Source organism: Petaurus breviceps, unplaced genomic scaffold (assembly GCF_028583685.1).
Source record: "Petaurus breviceps papuanus isolate PSGF00001 unplaced genomic scaffold, PetGlider_PUasm1.0 140, whole genome shotgun sequence".
In the NCBI taxonomy this organism is placed as follows: domain Eukaryota; kingdom Metazoa; phylum Chordata; class Mammalia; order Diprotodontia; family Petauridae; genus Petaurus; species Petaurus breviceps.
Window position 1 is genome coordinate 16,800,224 of NW_027185698.1, and position 23,549 is coordinate 16,823,772.

The window sequence follows — 23,549 nt, forward strand, 5'->3', positions numbered from 1 at the left end:
GGACTCAGCTTCCATGTTTCCTATACTCACTTTGTTACTGAAACATATATCCAAAAAGCACATTCCCCACTTTGTCTCCTAACACAAATAGTCTTATTTTGGCCTTTAGATCTGGCAAAATGTTAGAAATAAAACCCATGAAGTCATAACATTTTCCATGGTGATAGAACAAGAAAGTTTTGAACACGTACTTTGGGATATTCGAGCTTTGTAGTTCTTTGGATTCTCCATAACAGAAAATTAACTTCATGTGTATAAGAAATCAAATTGTTGTATACTGAATTGGAAAGTTTTCCAAAAAGTCTTAATGTTGCTAAGAGTATGAACACAGATGGCTTATGTTCTGAATGTGTCACAAAGGATGGGAGTAGGGCCCTTAAAAAGGAAAAGTCATCATAAAGACAGAAGTTGTACTTTCTTTTGGTAGTCAGATTTCCAAAATTACCTGCATAGATAGAGAATATGGTCTGAAATCCTAGAGGGTAAAAACTTGTTTTCTTTGTTTGAGAAAGCCCTGTAATAAACAATGCAGATTATCTTACTCTAAAGCATTGAGCCCCAAGAGGGGAGCTTCAGTGCTGACTTTTACTAAAAAGAGATAGTTAAGGATTACTCTTGAGTATGGATATGGCAAGAGCCATCATTAACAAGTAGGCATTCTTCAGAGGGCAGCAAATGATGAAATGAGACTAGTAAATATGACCTAGAAAAAGCGCCAATAATTTCTGAAATCTTGCTTGTAACTTTCTGACTTAGATGCCTATGAGAAAGCCTTGCTTTGTCCAGAAAGGCCTTTGAAACATGCCTACATAGTCTGAAGAGAGAATGCTTTGGGCTACATCTTCAGGACTCTTCTAATTGGACTGGCCTCAGTTGCCAAAAGGTTAGCAGGGAGTCTTGATGTAGTAAGGAGGCTGTAATGGTCTGTCTGACTCAAAGGAATTGTTACTGTTGTGGCCATATATAGAAGGTGGCCCCAGGTGGAGTGCCTTTGAGTGGCAATACTGTTGTCTGAGTTTGGACTCTTGAACAGTAATGGTGATAAGCAGGATGACATATGTTGACCTTCTAGACTCAGAGTTGAATGACTGTTCTTGGCTAATAGGACTTGGCTTCCTGGAAGTTAAAGAGGCACGTTCACATTAATTTCATATAGAAGGCATTTAATAAAATGTTTGTCGAATGAATTAATGACTACTGCTCTTTCTAGGATCACGAGGAGTCAGACATGACTGAAACAACTGAACAAGAAGAAGAAGAAGTTTATATGTTATTAAATAATTTTCAATGTGCATGAAGCTGTAACACCATACTGGTTTATGGCAACTTGAAAAATAAAGTGTGACTATCCCTTGGCTTATTTAGATAATTGGCCAAAAAGGTGTATGTAAAGAACAATTTTGTGTGTTAAATCCCATTTCCCATTAAACCAGGAATGCCTTCTTTTGGCAAAAAGAAAAAAAGGGTAGTTGTTCATAAAGTTATGCACATTTAATAATGTTAATTTCAAATTCTTCTTTAAAAATGGAAAGCATAACCAAAGCTTGAGAGAGAAGGGGGAAAAAAACCCTAAACCAAAACAAAAATGCCTGGGGGAAGGGTTATCTATGCCACCTGTTTCCTTTTGCAATCACCCTGGCCAAAGTCTCTTCTTACAAGTCTTCCACCTTATTCTGAAGCTGTTTCTGACAGTAATCCAAAGAAGGGGAGAAACAGAGAGAAGTTTAGCTGACCTGAAAGTTCCTCAGAGATCCCCTAGGATAGTAGTGGGTGATGGAGATGTCACCAAGCCTCGTTTTGGGGACTGGGGCTTAAGTTCATCCCGACAACTTGTTTTTAAGGCATCCTGGTACTATATATGTTTACCTAATCCCCTTCCTTTTCTCTGATTTCTCCTTTCAGCTCTGCTGCTTATCACTAATGTCACCTTAGGAAAGTCACTAAGTAACCATATGATCTTTGGCAAGTCACTTCACTTTTCTCATCACTAGGGATTTCTGTGGATAGATCTCTAGATTTGGAGTCAAGAAGACCTGAGCTTTAGATACTTACTCTGTGACCCTGGGCAAGTCACTTAACCTCTGTCTGTCTCAGTTTCCTCAACTGTAAAATGGGGAATATTAATAGCAACTACTTCCCAGGGTCGTTGTGAGATAAAACAAGATAACATTTGTAAAGTGCTTGCCATACTGCCTGGCATAATACAGTATTGCTTAATAAATGCTAGTTTCCTTTCTCCTTCCTCAGTGCCTCAGTTCATTCATCAGTAAAATGAGGAGGTTAGACTAGACGGTGTCAAAAGTCCCTTCTAAGGCAAAATCCTGGAGTCTCTCTCTATACTCTGTACATTTAGGCCCTCAAAAAATTAAGAGGCATCGTAATTCATCCCAACGTTATCTTTATCATGATCATCATGACCTTATCTTCATCCTTACCTCGTTATATAGCGGCATAAACTTGTGAAGGATCTGCCTCACAGCAACCCTATGAAGTTGGCAGTGAAATGGCTGTTATCTTCATTTTCCATTTGCCCATTGTCATATAGCTCATAAGTATTTTCACCTAGTCGTAGTCCTGTGCATTCCAAAGGAGGCTACTATAAGACTTTCTGAGGAAGACCTATCTATTCCCACAGTTAACAACAGGTAAAGGGGTGCCTTATGAGACATTTACTGAATATCTTAGATTTAAATTTAGTCAACTTTGAGTTATGGAGTATCAGTCCATACTAGAAAGGCAGGATAAATTCACACTTACAGAAATATGTTGTATTACTAAGAAATATATTGTACTACTAAGGGCTAGCCTTCAGGCTGACTGAGTAGGGAAGCCTGCTAGACTAAGGCCAGTATCTTCCAGAACTCTTTTATTTTATCTTTTACAGGAAAAGAGAATACAACTGTAATTGTCTGAAATATCACAAAGCAAGGCAGTAGTGATATTCCACAAAGCTCTTGGGTCCCCTGATTTTTGGAACTTTACAGCTCTTGAACTGTTTTCCTTTAGGGAGTATGGAACACATGCTAAGAGGGGGTTCCTAGGTATAACGAAATAGAAACAAGCTGAATAGCCCTGAGATCATAACACTGTTTGACTTAAACAACTACAAGAGAATTTAAATGGAGCTACATCGAAAAGTGATTTCTATGGGAACAGACAACTAAGTTTATTTTTTTCAAGATTTTAATCTAGTCTCGTAGGCCAGGAGAAAATAACTCAATGTTCTGAAAATAAATTTCCCAGAGGAGGCCATTAAGGCAGCCCTTTTGTTTCCTGTCATACCCTGAATCAGTTACAAGGACAAACTCTATTTGTTTGGGTACATTAATTCTGCTCAATGGCCTTTGTATAAAATGAGCATCAAATTGATGGGACTGGACTCCAGTAAAGAAGAAGTTCCAATTTTCTTTGGATGGATTGTCCTGGACATGCAGTAGAAAATTATTATTAATAGTGATTCTTGTTTACTATCCAGCAAGCACAAGAGAAATATGGAAGCTCAAAATGCAGTAGTGTCCAACTAAGCACTGAATTGTATAGGGCAAATTCCCCAGAGTATAGTCCCCAATTCTTTAATCCCCAGTGGCTGGTCAGTGTGATCCCACTTCTCAAGTCTTGGTCCATAAGTATACTCCAGGTTACATGGTTCATGCTTGAGGAGAACCTTAAGGAAACAGGGTAGAATCTAGATCTAACAGTGTGGTACATGGAAAGGATGCTAGATTTGGAGTCAGAGGACTTGGATTCAAATCCTGATTTGACTTCTTACTGTCTCTGTGATCCTGGGCAAGTCACTGAAACCCTCCAAGTATCAGTTCTTTGTGTGTAAAATGAGAGGATTGAAATAGATGACTTTGAAAAGACCTTTGCAGCAGCTCTAAATCTAGGGTTGTTTGATAAGTCTGAATCTACTCCTTAGCAGATCCCATTTGGTCCTGGTATTTTACAGTAAAATGGATTGATCTCTAGGCTTTTTTTTTTGTTGTTGCAATCATGTAAAACATTTCCATATTAGTCATTTTGTATAAGAAGATTTGAACAAGAAAAAATGAAAGAAAGTGAGAAATAGCATGCTTTCATCTGTATTCAAACAATATCAGTTCTTTCTCTGGAGGCAGATAGTATGCTTCATCATTAGCCCTCTGGGATTATCTTGAATCATTGTATTGTTGAGAATAACTAAGTTATTTGGAATTCTTCATTGAGCAATATTGCTGTTACTGTGTGCAACATTCTCCTGGTTCTGTTCACTTCTCTATGCGTCAGTTCATGCAAGTCTTTTCAGGTTTTTCTTAAATCATCCTGCTTGTCATTTTTTATGGCACAATAATATTTCATTACAGTCATATACAGCAGTTTGCCATTCCCCAATTTATTTTTTGTACAAACAGGTCTTTCCCTCTTTTTTGTATGTCCTTGGGAAATAGACCTAGCAGTGGTATTGCTGGATCAAAGGGTATGTGCACAGTTTTATAGCCCTTTGGACATAGTTCCAAATTGCTCCCCAGAATGATCGGATCCAGTTCACAACTCCATAATGGTGCATTAGTGTCCCACTTTTCCTACAATCCCTCCAACATCCAACATTTTCCTTTTTTCTCATATTAGTCTAGGCTTTTCTTACATTGAATCAGCCTAGGAACCAACTCATCCTCCAAACCTCCCTTGAATCTGGCTGAGGCAGACCACTAGATTCTTTTAAAACAGAAGAAAGGTGTTCAACCTTTTGTTCTAGCATCTTGGGGCTGTGGAGCATGGTGAGTTTGCATTTACTTCATGTCATTCCCTTTGATATCAGATTGCCGAAAGAGAGAAAGTTGAAGCTTTCATCTTATCTTCATACTTATAATCATCTAAGATAAGACCTCTTTAGAAATATGGACTAAAGTTCCCATTAATTATAAACCATGCAGTCTTGAACTGTCTCTCTCTCTCCCTAATACTTGAAGGTATAGTTGGAGTAATCTGCTAGAACCAAAGTATAATAGTTTAATACCATGTAATGGGTTCACTGTGCTGAGAAGATTGATTATTCCTAACCTTTTTTTGTGTCATGGACTCCCTTGGCAGGCTGGTGAAGTGTAGGGACCCCCGTTCAGAATAATGTCCTTCTTTTTGGGAGGGGGTTTGTTTTATTTTGTTTTTCTTTTCCCCACTAAATATGGTGACTTTATTGATGGTATACAACATAGGGCTTTAAACAACCCTCCCCCCCCCCGCCCGCCCCCTTCAGGGGTACTTTGAGAGAAGGGCTGTGAATGGGGCATGGGATTCTTCAGTATAGGGAAATAGATTAGACATGTGGGCTCCCTAGTGGTACAATTCCTCCTTTTGGCTGAGGATGAAGATTCATGGCTTTCTACTTTACTTCTTGGAGGTCATGTAGACTATGGGATCACAGTTGCTGTAACTGTATTCATTGACATATCAGGAAACGAGACTGACAAAATGGTTATGGAGGGCAATACCAGTGCCAGCATTAAAGGTAGAAAAGTGAGTGATGCTGTGAAGTACACAGGACACAAAGTGGTCCTCTTTATAGCCAAAGACCCTCTTCAAGGGTCCCTCTGATTCTCGCTCCACTGTTTTCTTGGTATCATCATATTTGGCAGACTTTTCCAAGTGGCAGGTCAGATCCACAACAGATACTTTGGGAGTAGGAACATGGAAGGCCATGCCTGGGAGCTTCCCATTCAGTTCAGGTATGTCTTTACCTATAGCTTTAGCAGCACCAGGGGAAGCAAGGATAATATTTTGGGCAGTACCATGCCCATCATGTCACAACTTGCCAGAGGGGTCATCTACCCTCTTCTGGGTAGCAGTAATGGCATTGACTGTGGTAATGACTCCTTCCACAATACCAGAGTTGTCATGAATAACCTTAACAAGAGGAACAAGTAGTTTGTAGTACAGGAGGCATTACTGGCGATCTTAAGAATATTATCACATTTCTCATGATTCACTCCCATCACAAAATTAGGGGCATCAGCAGAAGGGGCAGAGATAATGACCCATTTAGCTCCATCCTTCAAGTGAACCCTGGCCTTTTTCATAGTAGTAATGACACCAGTAGATGCTATGGCATACTTGACTCCAGCATATTCCTATTCAATATTGGTGGGATCATGCTCCTAGAATATGGTAGTAGATTTTCCATTGATCACTAGCGTTCCCCTCTCATTCATGACAGTGTCCTTGTACTTGCCATGGGTAGAATCATATTAGAACATATAAACCATGTAGTTGAGGTCAATGAAGGGGTCATTGATGGCTCTGCCTGAGGTGAATGCAACCCTGGTGACCAATATGAACAAATCCATTGACTCCAACCTTCATCATCTTGTCTCAGGGATGTGACTACAGCAGGGGATCCTGGCACCAAGCTTGAAAGAAGAGCTGAGAGCCCAGAATATTGTCCTTAAATAAATAAAATAAAATATGTAGGGTTGTCAAGGAAACCAATTATATCGAAATACAGGCATTTTTAAAAACAACTTGACAAGTTCATGGTCCATAGATTAAAAAGCCTTGCACTGGAGAATAAATGATGAAACAAACTGCCCTCCTCTCAGGAGAGAGGTGAGGGACTTCAGGTGTGGCATGTGGCATACTCTATTATGAAGTAGTTGCTTTATTGGTCAGTTTTGCTTCACCGTTCTCTATTTCAGAAAAAAAAATCAGGGGATAAGGTAGTGATAATATGAAATGAATGTAGTTTAAAAAACACAAGTAAGCTATATATAATAAAAAAATTTCAGTTCCTTGTATAATTCTCTTTTTTCTGTTCTAATATATATATTACATATATATATATATATATATATATATATATATAATGTTTCTGTGTGTCTGTATAAAAGTGCCCATTTCTTTTGATGTTTAAAATCAGAATAAAAATAAAGTAAAAATAAAAAGCATAGGGAGCCAATAAAACTTTTTTTTTGGTGGGGGAAACCAATGTATTGGGTCTGGAAGGAAGAAAGGTACTTTATATGGGTGGCCAACCTGGTATCTTAGGGCTGCATGAAATTTAAAACTTCCTGCATGGACCTTGAAGCCATTGTTAAGGAAAACATCATCAAAATTGTATTTATACTATGAAATTAAATCATGTCTTTTGAAAGGTTAAAAATTAGATGGCAATTTAGAAACAAAAAAAGGGTACTCTATCCAACTATCATTAGGGAAATGCATTGCAATTATTTATATATATATATATGCATTTGGTAAATTCTATCATGAGTAGGATAGGCATCTCCAAATAGTAGATTCTAGATCTTAAAGCCTTTACTTGTTGGATCTTCAAGTGAGATGTCAACTGTGATAGGCCTTCCTTTTCATCTTTTCCTATTGTATCAATGGCTTGCCCTCTTATGACTCCTCCAGGTTAACACTTTATGCTCAGCATCCTGCCTCACTCACATCTTGCAATACTTGACTGTTCTTTCCTTACTTTGAACCCTGGGGAGCAATTATCTTAACATAAGAAAATCTATAAGTAGTTTCTCTACAGGAAGAAAGGTTGCTGGGTAAGGTATCAAAGAATTCAATCTTTTTCCATGGACTAGGTTATCATGGTTTGCAGATTGAGAGAAGTTTGGGATATAAGTATCTTGAGCATTTCTAAGTTGTAGTGAGGATTTTTTTTTTGTTTTACTCACATATGTAAAACAAAATAGATTTCACATAGAAATGAATACAGATACTATAAATGTGTCAGTTCATATTCACTATAAGAAATGAAATGGGTATTAAAATTGAGAGTGGGTGGGGAGTATCCTGGCTTTTTTATCAATGACATTGGTAAATTCTGGCCCCTACCCCCGGTCAGGTTGGCTACCTTTGTTCTTTAGTTTTGGAGACCGTTATTGAGCCAATTATAGGAGAGTACAATTGGTCCTTTCCTCCCACACATGCATTAAAGGAATTTTTATGGAATGACGATCATCCTGTCAAGGGTAGATGGATCATTTTCATTTTTCAATTATATGTGCTACAATTTAGGACTTTGGTTAATGGTTTTGCAAGACATTGATTAGAGAGGTCTTTTTCTTCCCTGATTAGTAATATATACGATGTCTTCTCTGTCTTATATTTGTATCTAGTCGTTGTGAATCAAAAAATATGACTAGGGTAATCTGTCACATACTATATTATGTGAATTTTTCAGAAAACAATAATTATTTTAAAAAATCATCCCAGAAGCTTGCCATTAGTCAGTATAAAGATTTGAGAAGTAAATCTTATGTGAGTTCTGCAGTTTCAATAAATGCCAGGAGGGAAGAGGAAGGAAGGAGGGAAGAGGGGTGATACTCAAGTCTGTTAATATATGTTGTGAGGAAATAGTAAAGTCAAAAATTAGAACAGGTTTTTAAACATTCATAAAATTCATCTATCCTCATTATCAAATACCTACACAATCATCAGCTACTCTTCCTGGACATAAATATGTCTTGTGGTGGCTGCATCTTTTACCAGGTATCTTCAGGAATAAGGGCCAACATTTACCTAGCACTTGACATGTTTGATTGCATTTGAGTTTCATTGCTATCCTGTGAGGTAGGTTCTATAGGTATTGTGGTACCCATTTTATCAATGAGACAACTGAAGCTTAGTGAAATGAAATGACTTGCCCAGAGTCATGTTGCTCCTGTCAAAGAGAAAATATGAAACTCTGTCTTCCTCACTTCTAGTCCAGCTCTCAATTCTTTAGGTCAGCAGTTCTCAAAAGGTGGTTTTGGGACCCCTAGGAGTCCCAGAGAGTAATTTTAATTTCTAATATAGTAAATATCACTAGATTTAACTTATATAAATAATAACTCTTTGGGGCAGCTAGGTGGTGCAGTGAATAGAGCACCGGCCCCAGAGTCAGGAGGACCTGAGTTCAAATGTGACCTCAGACACTTAACACTTACTAGCCAGGTGACCTTGGGCAAGTCACTTAACCCCAATTGCCCTGCCTTCCCCCCCCCCCAAAAGCAAAAAATATAAAGGCTCTTGAGGATAGGGGTCCTTAATAATTTTTTTTTAAAGTAATTGGGGTTAAGTAACTTGCTCAAGGTTACACAGCCAGTTATTATTTCTGGGAATGGTGCTGAGTATCTGAGCCTGTAATGGAAATGCAAATTTAAAGATCTTCCCTGCCCTTAGGCTAAAGTGCACCTGGAGCCTGGGGTGGGAGGCTTGTTTTTCAGTAGATACTTCTTGATTGGCCAGTGGGTCCAGAAGTTTGTTACATTCTCTGAGCCAGGAGAAGGCTATATAAGCCCTGATGTGTAGCTTTGTTTTGGGGGCTCACTTTGAGAAGTGTTCTGTGATTTGATCTGGATTCTGGGAAGCCATTGTCCAGAGCCCCCCCGGCTTTGAAAAACCCAGATGTTGAAACCCAGATGTTGATTGGGTATGGATGTAATGGCTGGACAGTTTGGAGAGCTGTCTACTTGATCTGTTTCTGTCTTGATAATTCTGCCTGTATATTTTGAAGTTTGTGGTGCTGACCTTTTTCCCCTGAACAAGGTAAACGATATATGTCTGACTGATTAAAGTAAGCTTGTTAACCCATTTTGAGTTGCTTTCCTTTATCAAAGCAGATCCAAGAACCTGTGGTGGCAGCAAACCCTGAGGACGCTTGGGGTGCTTGCCGCTACAGAGCCCGGATTTGATCCAGGTCATCCCGACACTGGAGCCGGTACTCTTACTCGCTGAGCCACCTGGCTGCCCCCAAGCAATGAGGGTTAAGTAACTTGCTCAAGGTTACACGGCCAGGTGTTTCTGGGTGGGTGCTAAGTGTCTGAGCCCGGGATTCGATCTCAAGGTCTTCTCAACACCAGAGCCGGTGCTCTTACTCTCTGTGCTACCTGGACACCCCGGTCCTTAATAATTTTTGAGAGTGTAAAGAGTCCCTAAGACCAAATCATTTGAGAACCACTGTATTCTCAGTCCAAGATATCTGATCAGTACCGTGAATGGTATTTCTAACTCTTACTGAAATTGTTGCCCAATTTCTTTCACCTTGGGATCATTTTGAGTAAAAATATTTGCTAATATTCACACCTCAATTAGCTGAATAATTGCCTGTTTGTTTTGTTTAAAGATTTGTATGCCTCCCTTATTCCACAGCTTGCAAATTTTTATCAAAATGGGATGCCATAGGGCTCACTTTTCTATGTGGTCAGATATCTGCAATTTCCACGTGAAAACCAAGAAATGGGTCTGAGCAGGAATAATGCCCAATAGCTGTGAGATAGAGGAGGCTTGGGTAAAGTTTTTAGGGTTTAGGCATTTAAGAAGATTGTTTCCCTCCCAGAGCCATTATAAAATAGTATTATCTGCCCATAGCAATTCTACTCACAACGATTTAAAAAAGGACCAGAATCCTTTGCTTTGGTAAAAGCTAGTACTGTTGCCCAACTATGACAGGGCTTTTTATTGTGGTTAGAGAGGAAATAGGTGACTGGTAGCTAAGTTCTATTCATCCTTCTTCCTGTCTCCACTCTCCTTTCCTCTTTCCCCCTTTTCTTTGTTTCCCTCCTCCCCCTTCCTCTATTTTCCTCTGCCTAAATTCCCTTCATTGACAATTTCATTTATTCTTGTAGCTCCAACTGTTTGGATTATTTCCAAATCTATATTTCCAGCCCTAAACTCTCTCTTGAGCTACCTGACTTACATTTTCAAAAGCCTTATGTCTGTCCTCTTTTCCTCCATCTTTGCTTTTTGAAATCCTGCCTGACTTTCAAGGGCCAGCTCAAATATCACCTCTTGCATAAAGCTATTTCATTAATCAGAAGTGATCTTTCTTTGCTCATTCTTATGCATTTATCAGTCTGTACTAGAGTTATGGTATATATAGTACCCCAGGGTATGTAGTATTTAGAGGTGTGGTATGTGTAATTCCTATGGGTATCCTCCCCCAACCCCAGCTTCCAGAGTGTGTTCATCAGCTGAAGCTGTCCCATGTTCAAAGTTCTTTGTAGGTTTGCATCCTCTCCAAAACCATGAACACCATCGATGTGTTTACCTTTAATAATCATCCAAAGGATAAAATTAGTTAAAAAAAAGGCATTCTTTACCATAGTAAAGAAAGAAGTAATAAAACATGTCCCTTCTCCATAAATCTAGGACACATTCTCTCACAAATAGATTCACCATCAGTGGGAAGAGTGAATACACAAAGGGAACACTCATGGACATGAGGAGTACATGTAGGCAACACTTATGGCCAAAAGTCCATGCATGAAGGGTCAACTCATGACTCTAAAAAGGCTGTCTTAATTACCTTTATATCTCCACCACACACCTACGATATATTTAGGTTTAATAGAGTTGTTGAGTGAATAAATGAGTGAATGAATTTCTTCTGGCTTTCAGAGATATAATCTTTTCTGTAGACAGATACATACACACACACACACACACACACACACAGATGAGGTAGAGAGGATATTCTGGAAATATTTTCTGTTCCTAGATGGGGTTTTACTTGTGCTGCCTAGAACAGTGGTTTTTTAACTTTTCTAGTCTGAGTACTATGGACCTTTCAGATCATTTGTCCCAGTTTTTACCATGAATAAAACTGCCACTTGAATTAATGGATGAATGGCACTACCTTTGATGAGACACCAGTGAGGCAATGTCTGGTTTTTATTAAATATCATGAATAAATTATTAATTCATGCCAGAAATAAAATTGACAGTCATAAACATCCTTGGACTACACTTTGAGAAGCACTCTTCTAGACAGAGAGGAAAGTCATGTTTTATTATACACAAATTTTCCACTCATCTGGATATTTGAAGCAAAAACATTTATTTATTGAATTATCAGTTTCCTTTTTTTTTTTTTTTAATTTTCTGCCTCCTTCCCCTAGTAGACCATAGTTCATAGTTGGAAAGTACTGCTGAGAAGAAAAAAAAGACGAAAATTTTTTGCTTTAAAAATATATGAAGATTAAAGGACTTTTAGTTGGATGGACTGGTGAAGTCAGAGAACCAGAATATATGGTTTCCATTCCCAGAACAAACATAGAAGGTGGCTATTTCCCCCCAAATCCTACCTTTCCACTAGACCTGTGGTGCCCTTCATGAAAAACGACATAGAAAATCAAGGTCTGGGAGGTACCAATTAATCTCCTTCAGTTTAAAGCTTCACCAGATTGGCTCGACATACTAATAGAAATATAGTTCATTCGAAGAACAAAACTCCTCTCAGTAAGTCACAGGCTAGGAGTTAGCAGTTATTTGACCCTTAAATGTAGCTAAACTCTTATTTTAGTAAAATCAAAAATAACAACATTTACCATAAACACCTGTATGTTGCAGAGAATGTGCTGATCTGCTTTTTGCAGAGTTAAGCCTTGTCTGAGCTCACTATTGACGAAATCATACCTCTGGTTAAAAAAAAGAAAAAAAAAACCATAAGCATCTTAGCATTTAAATTCGTGAATGGATAAAAAAAAAATAGAAATATTCTTAATGTTTATTTTGACATATTTCATCTAATTTAGAGGTTCTTAATCTGGGTCCATGAGCCTGTGGAAGGGTTTCAAGGTGTCCATAAACTTGTATGGGAAAAAAAATCCTCTTTGTTTTCACTAAACTTTAATTGAAATTTAGCATTTTCTTCAATTATAAATTATTGAAAATAAATCCACAGGCTTCACCAGACTGCCAAAGGGGTCCAGGGCACACAGAAATTAAGAAGCTTTGATCTAACTCAAATCCAGGGCTTCTGCTCAGTCTTAAAGTTTTTGCCTGAGGCCTTAAGACTTTGATGACATTTATCAGTTTCCTGGAAGAAACAAATTCCTTTTTGGAACCAGTACAAAGAAACTGAGCCTTGGCCCCAGGGCTTTTTCCTTCTAGTACAGTACTTTCTAAACATCCTTCCTCACTGTCTCCTGACCTAAGGCAAAGAGTCTCCTGGACTTTCTGAAGCCTGGAATCTACTTGGGTATCTGGATTCAGAGATTCCTAGATTCTGGGTAACCCTGGTTTTAAAGAAAAATTCTCTCATTAAGGTCTCAACTCACTTATTGGATGTTTGGAGCTGGATGTCATAGAGACAGTTCAAACTCAACATGTCCAATATAGAATTACACTGCCAAATATTCCCCCATCCTTCTCCTGACTTTCCTAATTTCTCTCAAGGTCACTAGCATTCCTGCAGTTTCTCAGTTTCTAATCTAGACATTATCTTCAATTCCTTACTCTAATTCACATGCCAGATCTTAACATTTCTACCTCCACAATATCTCTCACATTTGTTACCTGACTTTTCACATAGCTATTATTGTTTTTTAACATTCATTTTTAAAAATTTGAGTTCCAAATCTCTCCCTTTCTCCAGCCCCTACCCCTCCCATTGAACAATGTGATATCCATTATACATGTGAAGTCATGCAAAACATAATTCCATATTAGCCATATTGCAAAAAAAAAGTCAGAAAAAGTGAAAAGAATGAGCATCAATCTGTGTTTAGAGTTCATCAATTCTCTCTGGAGGTAGATAACATTTTTCATCATAGGCCTTTTGGAATTGTCTTGAATCATTGTCTTGATCAGAATAGTTCAGTCTTTCACAGTTGATCATTTTTATAATATTGCTGTTACTGTGTACAATGTTATTCTGGTTCTGCTCATTTCACTTTGCATTAGTTCATATAAGTCTTCCCAGGCTTTTCTGAAAACATACTGTTCATTTCTTATAGCACAATAGTATTCCATCACAATCATATACCAGAACTTGTTCAACTATTCCCCAACTCATAGACATCCCCTCAATTTCCAATTTTTTGCCACCACAAAAATAGATTGTTGTTATGGGAATGGGAATATGAAGATCTTCCCTGCCTGTTGGCCCTTTGATAGGTTTAAGTGATTCTGAGAATCTTCCCTGATTTGAAAATATACTCTGCCCCCTAATAGGCTGAATATGGTCATATGGAGCCTGTGGCAGGAAGCTTGTTTTTTCAGGAATGCCCACACCTTGTTACTTTGTGATTGAGCAGTGGGTCAAGAGGGTTGTTACATTCTCTGAGGCAGGAGAAGGCTATATATACCCTGATGTGAGGTTTTGCTTTGGGGCTCACTTTGGGAAGAGTTATATGATTTGGCCAGATGAGACTCTGGGCAGCCATTGAGCCCCCCAGCTTTGAAAACCCAGATGCTGGTGCTTCCCTCTCTGGTAACTGACTAGGTATGGATATAATGGTCAGACAGTTAGAAGCCTGTCTGCTGATCTGTTTCTCTGTCTGTATATTTTGTCTGCTTGTTAACTTCTGTCTGTATTCTCTGAAGTTTGGGGTGCTGACCTTTTCCCCCTGAACTAGGTAAATGACATATGTTTGATTAAAGGAAGATTGTTAACCCATTTTGAGTTGCTTTCTTTTAGAAAAGCAGATCTAAGAACCTGTGCCAGCAGCCATCCTGGATATGCTAGGGTGCTTGCTGCTACAATTGTATAAAGATCTTTGTATATATAGATCCTTTCTCTTTTTCTTTGGTCTCTTTGGGATACAGATATAGTAGTGATATTTGTGGGTCAAAGGGTATGCATAGTTTCATAGCCTTTTGAGCATTAAGTCCAAGTTGTTCTCCAGAATGGTCGGACCAGTTTACAACTCCACCAACAGTGCATTAGTGTCCCTATTTTTCCACGTCTCCTCCAGCATTTATCATTTTCCTTTTTTGTCATGTTAGCCAATTTGATAAGTTTGAACTAGTAACACAGCAATCATCTCAAGAGAGTCCTTTATTATCACACACCTGGACTATTGCAGTGGTTTCTTAATTGGCCCCTCAGGCTTTTTTCCCCTCTCCAGCCTATCTTTCACACAGCTGCTAAAGTGATTTTCCTAAAGCACAGGCCTTACCATATTACTCTACTCCAGTGGTTTCTCTGCGGAATCATAGCTACTCTGAAGTTTCCTGCTCCTTAGGGAGCCTTGTAGTGTTTTTGTAAGCCAGCCCACAGCCCCAGCACTCTTTTAGCCCTTTTGTGAGTTAGACAAACAATTGCATTTAAGCAGTACAGCAAGAATTCCTCAAGTCAAGTCTGACATTTTCACTATTCTGTTTCCTTCTCAGATGGGGCTCCCCCATAACCACTTGACATTCTGGTTGGGGTCAGTAAATACTTTTCAGTTTTCATCATGTCCTTGGTAGTTAGCACCAAAGAGATAGAATTTATCCTTTAGTATTACAGGAGGGTTAGAGTGGAGTTTGTGATCTTTGTCCTATAATTCTAGACATACACCCAAATTGCCACACTCTCTGTATTTAAGAACTGTTAATCAAGAATGTTCTGACTTTTGGGATGATCTGTCCACATTCCTATATAATCATTGGTTAACTAATATCTCTTCCCTGTTACCAATGGAAATATAAAGCAAGTAGAGGTTTTATTCCCATTTCCTCAAAGACTGAAATAATTCAAGACAATACACTGGTGACCCCCAAAGTTCACAAAAAACTGTTGGTATTCTTACATCACTTATATTACCTACACTTCAGCTGATTTCTGATTTCTCTCCATAACTTCATCTTTTCTTGGATGCTCCTAGTCTGCTTCTTTGTCTCTCACTGTTAGGTTCTTGCCAGACCTTCAGATTACCTCTTAACCCCAAAGATATATCATGAACCCCAGTGCACTTGACTTTTACTAACAGGAAAATTGGAGCTGACCCTATATCTTTTGACTAATACTAAATCAACATTTGATAAGGTAACAGAATGACTGAGAGAAGGAGAATATGTATTTCATATTGTTATATAAGCCTACATAATTTATAAATTATAAGACTTGAGAAATAATAATTTATTGTTTTAGGGCTCTAGAGAATGTGCTAATTTTATTCAGTGACAGGGAGACCAATTGCAAATGAACAGATTTTCTTTGTTAGCAAACACATGGAAAAATATAATCTTGTATGGGTTCTAGATATCAAATGTGCTTTACTTTTAAATGTTTGTTTTAATAGCTTATGAAAATGCTGTGGTGTATTTTATTGCAGTAATGAATTTTAGGAACAAGAGACCTCATTGCAGCTTTTTAGTACTAAATCTTTGCAGTGCAGAGACTAAAGGCTTCATATGCTTCAGTGAATTACCCTCCAGTGGCTCTATTCGTCCACTTGCCTCTACCCATTTTTTTTTAAACCACTGAACTTGAGTGTGGAACAAATGCTAATCGAGCCTCATAGAATTAGCGCCTAGAGAACTGGCAACTTTACTAATGAGCATCAGTCTACCTTATTCAGGTTGAACTTCAGCCACTTAATTCAAAGCCAAGAAGCCTATTGCACATAGGCTCTAAAAATGGCCTTTTATTGGCTCTAAAGCTGTTTTAGAGCAGTAGCCTCAGACTTTTTAAAATGATGGATGAAGTGTTAAAGATAAGGTGTTCATATATTACTACCCAGCCTTTACTCTCCCCAAATAATTTCTGAAACTCTCTGTGATGCATGCAAGAGTAAGATGAATGTTTGCCTTTAGGAGACACTGCCATTCATTCTTCAAGACCTAGTTGGGATTTTTCCACCTCTGTGAAAACTTTTCAAACCAGTTTAGCCCATTGTCATCCCTCCCTCCTTTCAATTCCTACAGAACTTATTGCCTGAACCATTCACTTGGCAATTGATCAATCATGTTCTGCTTTAAAAATAGCTTTCTCTATCATTGTGTATACGTTGTAGTGGAAAGAACACAGATGGTGAGGTAGGTGGATTTGGGCTTGAATTCTGCTTCTGCTCGTGATTACTTTTATGAACCTTGGGCAGTCACAATAGGTAGGTGGCACTGTGGATAGGAAACCGGGCCTGGGGTCAAGAAGATTCCTCTTCCTGAGCTCAATCTGGCCTCAGACACTTCTTAGTTGTGTGACCCTAGACAAGTCACTTAACTTTGCCTCCTGTTTCCTCAAGTGTGGAATGAACTGGAGAAGGAAATGACAAACCACTTCAGTATCTTTATCAAGCAAACCCCAAATGGAGTCACAAAGAGTAGGACATAACTGAAAAAAACTGAATAAAAATGCCATTCCCTCACTTCACCTTGCAGTCTTCTACCAATCTACACTATCATGTGTGGCATGCTATCACCTCTAACATTTTATTGCCACGATACTCTTCTAACCTGGGTCTACTTTCCCATGCCCTCACCCCTATCCATCCTAGAGCCCATAGGGATAGATGAAAGCCAGATTCCCCCTCTCATAGTGTAGCAATACTCATGGTTGGATTGTATTCTTTGCCACTGCTTCTAGCCATCCTAGACTTGAACAATTTTTACCCCAGGGGAAAAAAATTCCTAGTTATGTCTCTGATTAGACCTATTGTAGCTTACTATTTATAGTCTTAACTACTAGACTACATTTTAATTTTCTTACTCCTGTAGAAAATATTATGGCCAACATCTAGCACAGGAAGCATTTCCACAGTGCAAATTATTAAGAGGAAAACATCACCCAAAATGTGATTTCCAAATACCAAAACAGGCATCTCCAAATATAGATAATCTAACAGAAGTTCCAGGTGGCAAAAGTTATATTCAGTGAAGTGATTTTGTATCTCCCCACCTTTTGTGTCTTTCTTGGAAATGAATTTTTTCTATATATGCTTGATACCATGGAGAACATTGAATCCTCATATATAATAATTTTCTAGTTGTTGAGATTTTCTTCCATTCACAAGTTTCTGCCCATTACCAACAAACTGAAAAAGATGGGGAAAGATGTTTAGATTCTTTAAAATTCAGCTGTTTGTAGTTTCATTTGTAACCAATATTAAAATTTTGAATAAATTGAAAGTAAAATAAAATTAGAAAACTTGTGATTATTATTGCAATGAGATACATTTTGAAGTTTAATATATCAGACATGATAATTTTATGAGCAAGTTAAATTCTACATAATACAGTATTATAATACAAAATTTAAAAAGTAACACTAGATCTGTATTGTACCCTTTAAAACAAGTACTGCATACATTTCAATTTTTCTAAAATTCTTTTGTCCTGTCTTCCTTCCCAGCCCTTCAAAAGTGTTTTCTTCCATGGTTTCCACATTTTTGTAGATTTTGTATCAGTCAGGGGCCTTTTTACCCATCTTGAACCTTAACCTAACATGATTAGGACACTCCATACTTGTTTGTTGACTGTAAATTGTTATGAATCCTGTGAATTATGTAATCTTTAATGTGTCTTTAAGTTACAATATGGAGAACTGAGTACAGGACTCTAATAAGGACCTGATTTCTTTTTTTTTTTTTTTAAGCAATCGGGGTTAAGTAACTTGCTCAAGGTTACATGGCCAGTTATTTCTGGGTGTGGTGCTGAGTGTCTGAGCCCAGGATTCGGTCTCCAGGTCATCCCAACACTGGAGCCGGTGCTCTTACTCTCTGAGCCACCTGGCTGCCCCTAGGACCTGATTTCTGATGAATATAATTGTTATTTTATTTAAATATATTATCATCCTTATTTAAAGATAAAGTCTAAATTCCTTATTCTGACATCCAGGGCCCTCTAATAGTATCCTCATCTTCCTCTATTTTCTTACCAGATCCCTATGTTCTAAGTAAACTGATTTAATATCTTATCTTTTTCCACTAAAGATCTCCTCCAAGTCCTCTTCAAGGTGTGAAGGTAACCAAGCAAAGAAGCCTGGACTCTATGTCAGTACAACACAAGCTGTGTCAGGTCCTGGGAATACAGAAAGTCTTCAAATAGGGGCCCAATGTTTGATTGTAGGTAGATAAGCTATCTCAGAATCAACAGAGACCTTTTTCACCAGGTTGGCTGCAGAGAGATGAACTATTTGACCCCAGCAACTCTGAAAGACTCTGAAAAAGTCACAGAGGAGTTGCACTCTGCATTAGTGGAGAGAGTATCCACACTCACATAATGGCAAAGCCATGTGGTATACTGGGGAAGAGCTCAGAAGTGGCATTGAAAGACCTGATAGTTTAAATCTTGGCTCTGCAGTTTACTACCTGTGTGTCCTTAGGCAAGTCATTCAAACTATGAACCCTTGTTTCTTCAGCTGTAAAATAAGGGGTTTAGGTTTCCTCTAACATCTTTTTTAGCTTTAAATCTATGATCATTGAAGTATCAAAAAAGTATTTGTACTTTCCTGCCTCCTCACCTCATATCTATTTTCCCCTCCTAGGTGGAGAGGAATGCTGGACCTAGAGTCCAGAAAACCTGAATTCAAATCCAGCATCAGATACTTTCTAGCCCTGTGTCCCTTGACAAGCCACTTAACTTCTATCTGCCTCAATTTCCTCAACTGTAAAATGGGGATAATAAAAGCATTTATGATGAGAATCACATAAGGTAATATTTGTAAAGCACTCAGCACATATTGTTGTTTTTGTTGTTTGATCGTTTCAATATGACTGACTCTTCAGGTTTTCTTGGCAAAGATACTGGCGTGGTTTGTCATTTTCTTCTCCATCTCATTTTACAGACAAGGAAACCGAGTCAAACACAGTTAAGTGACTTGTCCAGGTTTGCACAGCTAGTAAAATGCTCAGCACATAGTAGGCACTTAATAAATGTTGCTTCCCTGTACTTCTTCCCCCCTCTCCCTCGTCCCATTTCATCTTTGTCTGAATCCTAGCCATCTTTTAATAACATATTATAGCTATAATTGTTATAATAGTTATAATTCCCTTGAGGGAAGGGACTAGGTCAGGGGTGGGGAACCTGTGGTCTATAGGCCACATGCACCCTGAGACCACATTTGGCCCTCTAGGTCTTCAAGTGTGGCCCTTTGATTGAATCCAAACTTCACAGAGCAAATCTCTTTAAATAAAAGGATTTGTTCTGTAAAACTTGGACTCAATCAAAAGGCCACATCCAAGGAACTAGAAGGCTACATGTGGCCTCCAGGCTTCAGGTTCCCCATCCCTGGACTCGATTTTCTTTGTGTCCTTAGTGCTTGGTACAATGCCTGGCACATTGACTTGATTCCCCCAATGCTTCACACATAGTAGGTGTATGCATCCATATTGTTTCTGTCTGTCTGTCTGTCTCTCTCTCTCACACACACACACACACACACACACACACACACACACACACACACACGTACACTGTCCCCAATGTCTTAGTGCAGTTTAAGGCTTATTTCATATATATGAACAGGAAGTTCTTAGTAGGGTCTTATGTGACTATGACTCTAAAGATAAGATCAGGAGTCCTTTCTTCATGTGATTGATTAGAACATATGCCAAGAAAGCCCCATGATCAGTAATAGAGAAATATAATGAAAAAAAAAGTCAGTGAAGACAGCTGACCTTTGGTTCTCAAAGAGAACATAGAGATCTTCATCCCATGTACTCCTTCCAAATACATAAATACTGCACTGATAGTCATTGTGATTCATCAGGTCATTAATCTGCTAAGAAGCTGCTAAGTGGACAGATTATCAAAAACAGTAGATGGTTCAAAGAGCCATGAATTATCAGCTTCATTCACCTGAAAGCAAAGGCTATTCTAGAAGTAAAATTCAACACTTGGGCTTCTAATTTTCTGTCTAAAACTAGGGAATGAAGGGGCTCATGACCCTTCTTTGTGTATGGGTTTTTGGTTTTGGTCAGGCTAAATAAAACTTGTTCTGTATTAAAAAAAAAATAAACTGGGGAATGACTGGGCCAAGTCTTATAGACCCTGACCATATTTATAAATAGTCAATAAACAATTATTGGTAACAGTGATGATAATGACAAAAACGATATATGGCTCATTTGGTTAGAATTAAAAGATATGACTGACCTGACTCACCACAGCTCATTTGGGTTGTGTAATAAGTGATAGACCTGGAATTTCAAGGTCCAAATGAAAACAGAGTCTGATGATTTCACTTGAATTAGCTTCTTCCTTATCAGAGTAAAGGTTGGTTGGCATGGCCCTACTGTAGGACTGACATATAGCCTTCTGAATGATACATTCTAGAGACTTTACCCAATGAATGAGGGTCTGTCTTGGCCCTAAATATTGTTTTTGTCCACAGGCACACCCTGCACTGACTCCCACACAACAGTGACATAAGTATTCATATGCTACTCAAAACATTTGAAAGAAAGGTGCTGTGTAGTGAACATATAATTAGTCAATAAACATTTGAGTGCCCATTATGTGCCTGGGACTATCCTAAATCCTGGAGGAGCTTAGTACATATACTTCTCAGTAAAAGCTAGAAATCGCTCCTCTTTCCTCCTCTTGCTCCTCATCCTCTTTCTTCTTACTTCCTCTTCCTTTTCTACATTATCATCATTATTGTTAACAAATTCTTAAGTGGAATGGGTTTTAGATTCAGAAAAAAACCAACATCATTGTTTTTATGGACTTTATTTTCTAAGATGAACATGTTGACAGAGACACATAAACCAATCTATTTATGAGGGATAAAGTACACATAACACAAAGTATATGTATAAACATTTGTTCAGGCAATCAATCACAAAATGCTAACAATATATAATATTTATAATTTTAGAGAGATTTTCTTTAAATTGTACCCAAAACTTACAGAGAAAAGCAGAGATATATGGAGGGAATTATAAGCCATCTCCTTAAATCAAAGTATATTGACATAATATATAACTCAGAACCAAGTATAAATTGCTGTTTTGAGCTCTCTGAAGGATGAAAAGTTAACTTGGATTCTTTGTCTTTGGTCTTATCTCGGTATCTGTAACCTAAACACATTTGTTTAAGATTGAAGACAAAATAAAACCATACTGACATGTCTTAAGACACATAAAGACAACTTATTCGTTTGGCTACTCTTTTGCAACAGAACTATAGCTGACTCAACTTTCCAAGGTGCAACTTTGTCATAAAATAGGGATGAACAGTGGATGAACTGACACTTATAATGGGCTTTTATTTCTATTGTAGGACTGTGCATAGTTTCTAATATAATACTAACTATACCTTCACTTTGAAAAGTCCTGTCATAAATCACTGAGTTCAACATTATTCTTAGATGGTATGTGGGGCTAATATGCTCTTAAAAATGAAATGGTTTGTTATTTATGTGGAGACCAAAAGAGAATTCTCCAGTATTAGTCTAGGTCAAAAATTATATGAAATTTTCATTATCTCTGGAGATTTTAACATATAGTAAAGAGTTTTGGTTGAATAATTTTGACCTTTTTGTAAAAAAAAAAAGTAGAAAGCTGACAATAGAAATATTGGTAACACTCAGATAGAGGAATGAAAATCCTGAAAATAATTCTATTAAACAGTTTATTATCTTGTTTTTGATGCAGTTATACTTAACTCAGTATGTCCTGACAGAATTGAAGATCCCTAATGAATATTTTTGTTAGGCTGTTAAGAGTGTTGAAGAAATGCTTTTAAAAAAACATATTAACTGGAAGTCAAACAGGCTATGCGATACTTTTTTTAAAATAGGATAACTTTAAAATTTTGAACTCAGTCTAATTCCACACCTTTGGAGTTAATTGGATAAGTAGCTACTATTAATATTAAAAGTGATGCCATCTACTGGTTGCAAACCTTCACAACTAGTAGAGCTCTAAGGAGACCAAAACATTTAAATTGACTGCTTAATCATATATAGCAACATAGATGCCAAACTGAATTCTGTGATAAGACTGTTAGGATATTTCAAAATTTCAAGTTATTTTTTAAATATACTGGACTTGGAAAAAAGCTTCCACTGACATATTACCAATTGCATTTTCTCAATCTAAAAACCACAAGCTCTAAAGGGATCATTCATCTATGCACAATAAACCCCATTGGTTTTATGTCTAATAATTTCTTCCATCTTTTGATTGATTATGTTCCTTCTCTCCATCATTGGGGTAAATATATTATTCCTTTTCCTTCTAGTTTTACTTTTATTGGAGAGTTTAGTCCATTTACATTCAGTATTAGAATTATTAGATTTGTGTTTTCATTAAGTATTCTCCTGATAATATAGCATGAATGATAAAGCACTTATTATATGCTTACTACATGGCAGGTGCTGTACTAAACAAAAATACAAGAAAGCAAGACAGTCCCTGACCTTCAGGAGCTTACAGGGAAATCAGTATATAAAAAGGAACTAGAAGTTAGTATGAGGGGATAGGAAATTATGTGAAATTTTGGTTATGACTAAGAGAAGGTGAAAGGTCACCACTCCAATCCTGATTCCAGGGGTACAGTCTGCCTCCTAGTGGTTTTTGTGGAAGGGGATGAGGATGATGAGGATGACAGCCAGAGTGGAGGCTAGAAATGGCTAGAAGTAAAAGTATTAAAAAAGAATACACATTTTAAAATTCTTATTTCTTTTATTAATTAAAACTTAGCAAAAACTACTCCAAATGAAGTTCCTCTATCTTACAGTAAGAAATAACTATGCACCTATCTCTTAAGATTATCTTGATTTCATCTCCTTCCTCTGTTTTATTCCACATCTTTTTTTGTTTATTTCTCTGAAGCACTCTTTTGAAGTATTTGGTGATTTAATCAATATAAAATCCCAAGGGCTCTCAAAATGTTAGCAACTGTTTTATTTTTATTTGAGAAGTTTGAAT

At 37.7% G+C, this 23,549-nt stretch overlaps 1 pseudogene; it reads right to left on the minus strand.

Annotated features, from left to right (window-relative positions):
- Positions 1-5,364: 5,364 nt before the first annotated feature.
- Positions 5,365-23,549, minus strand: part of LOC138151395 (glyceraldehyde-3-phosphate dehydrogenase pseudogene) — a 45,030-nt pseudogene continuing 26,845 nt past the window's right edge.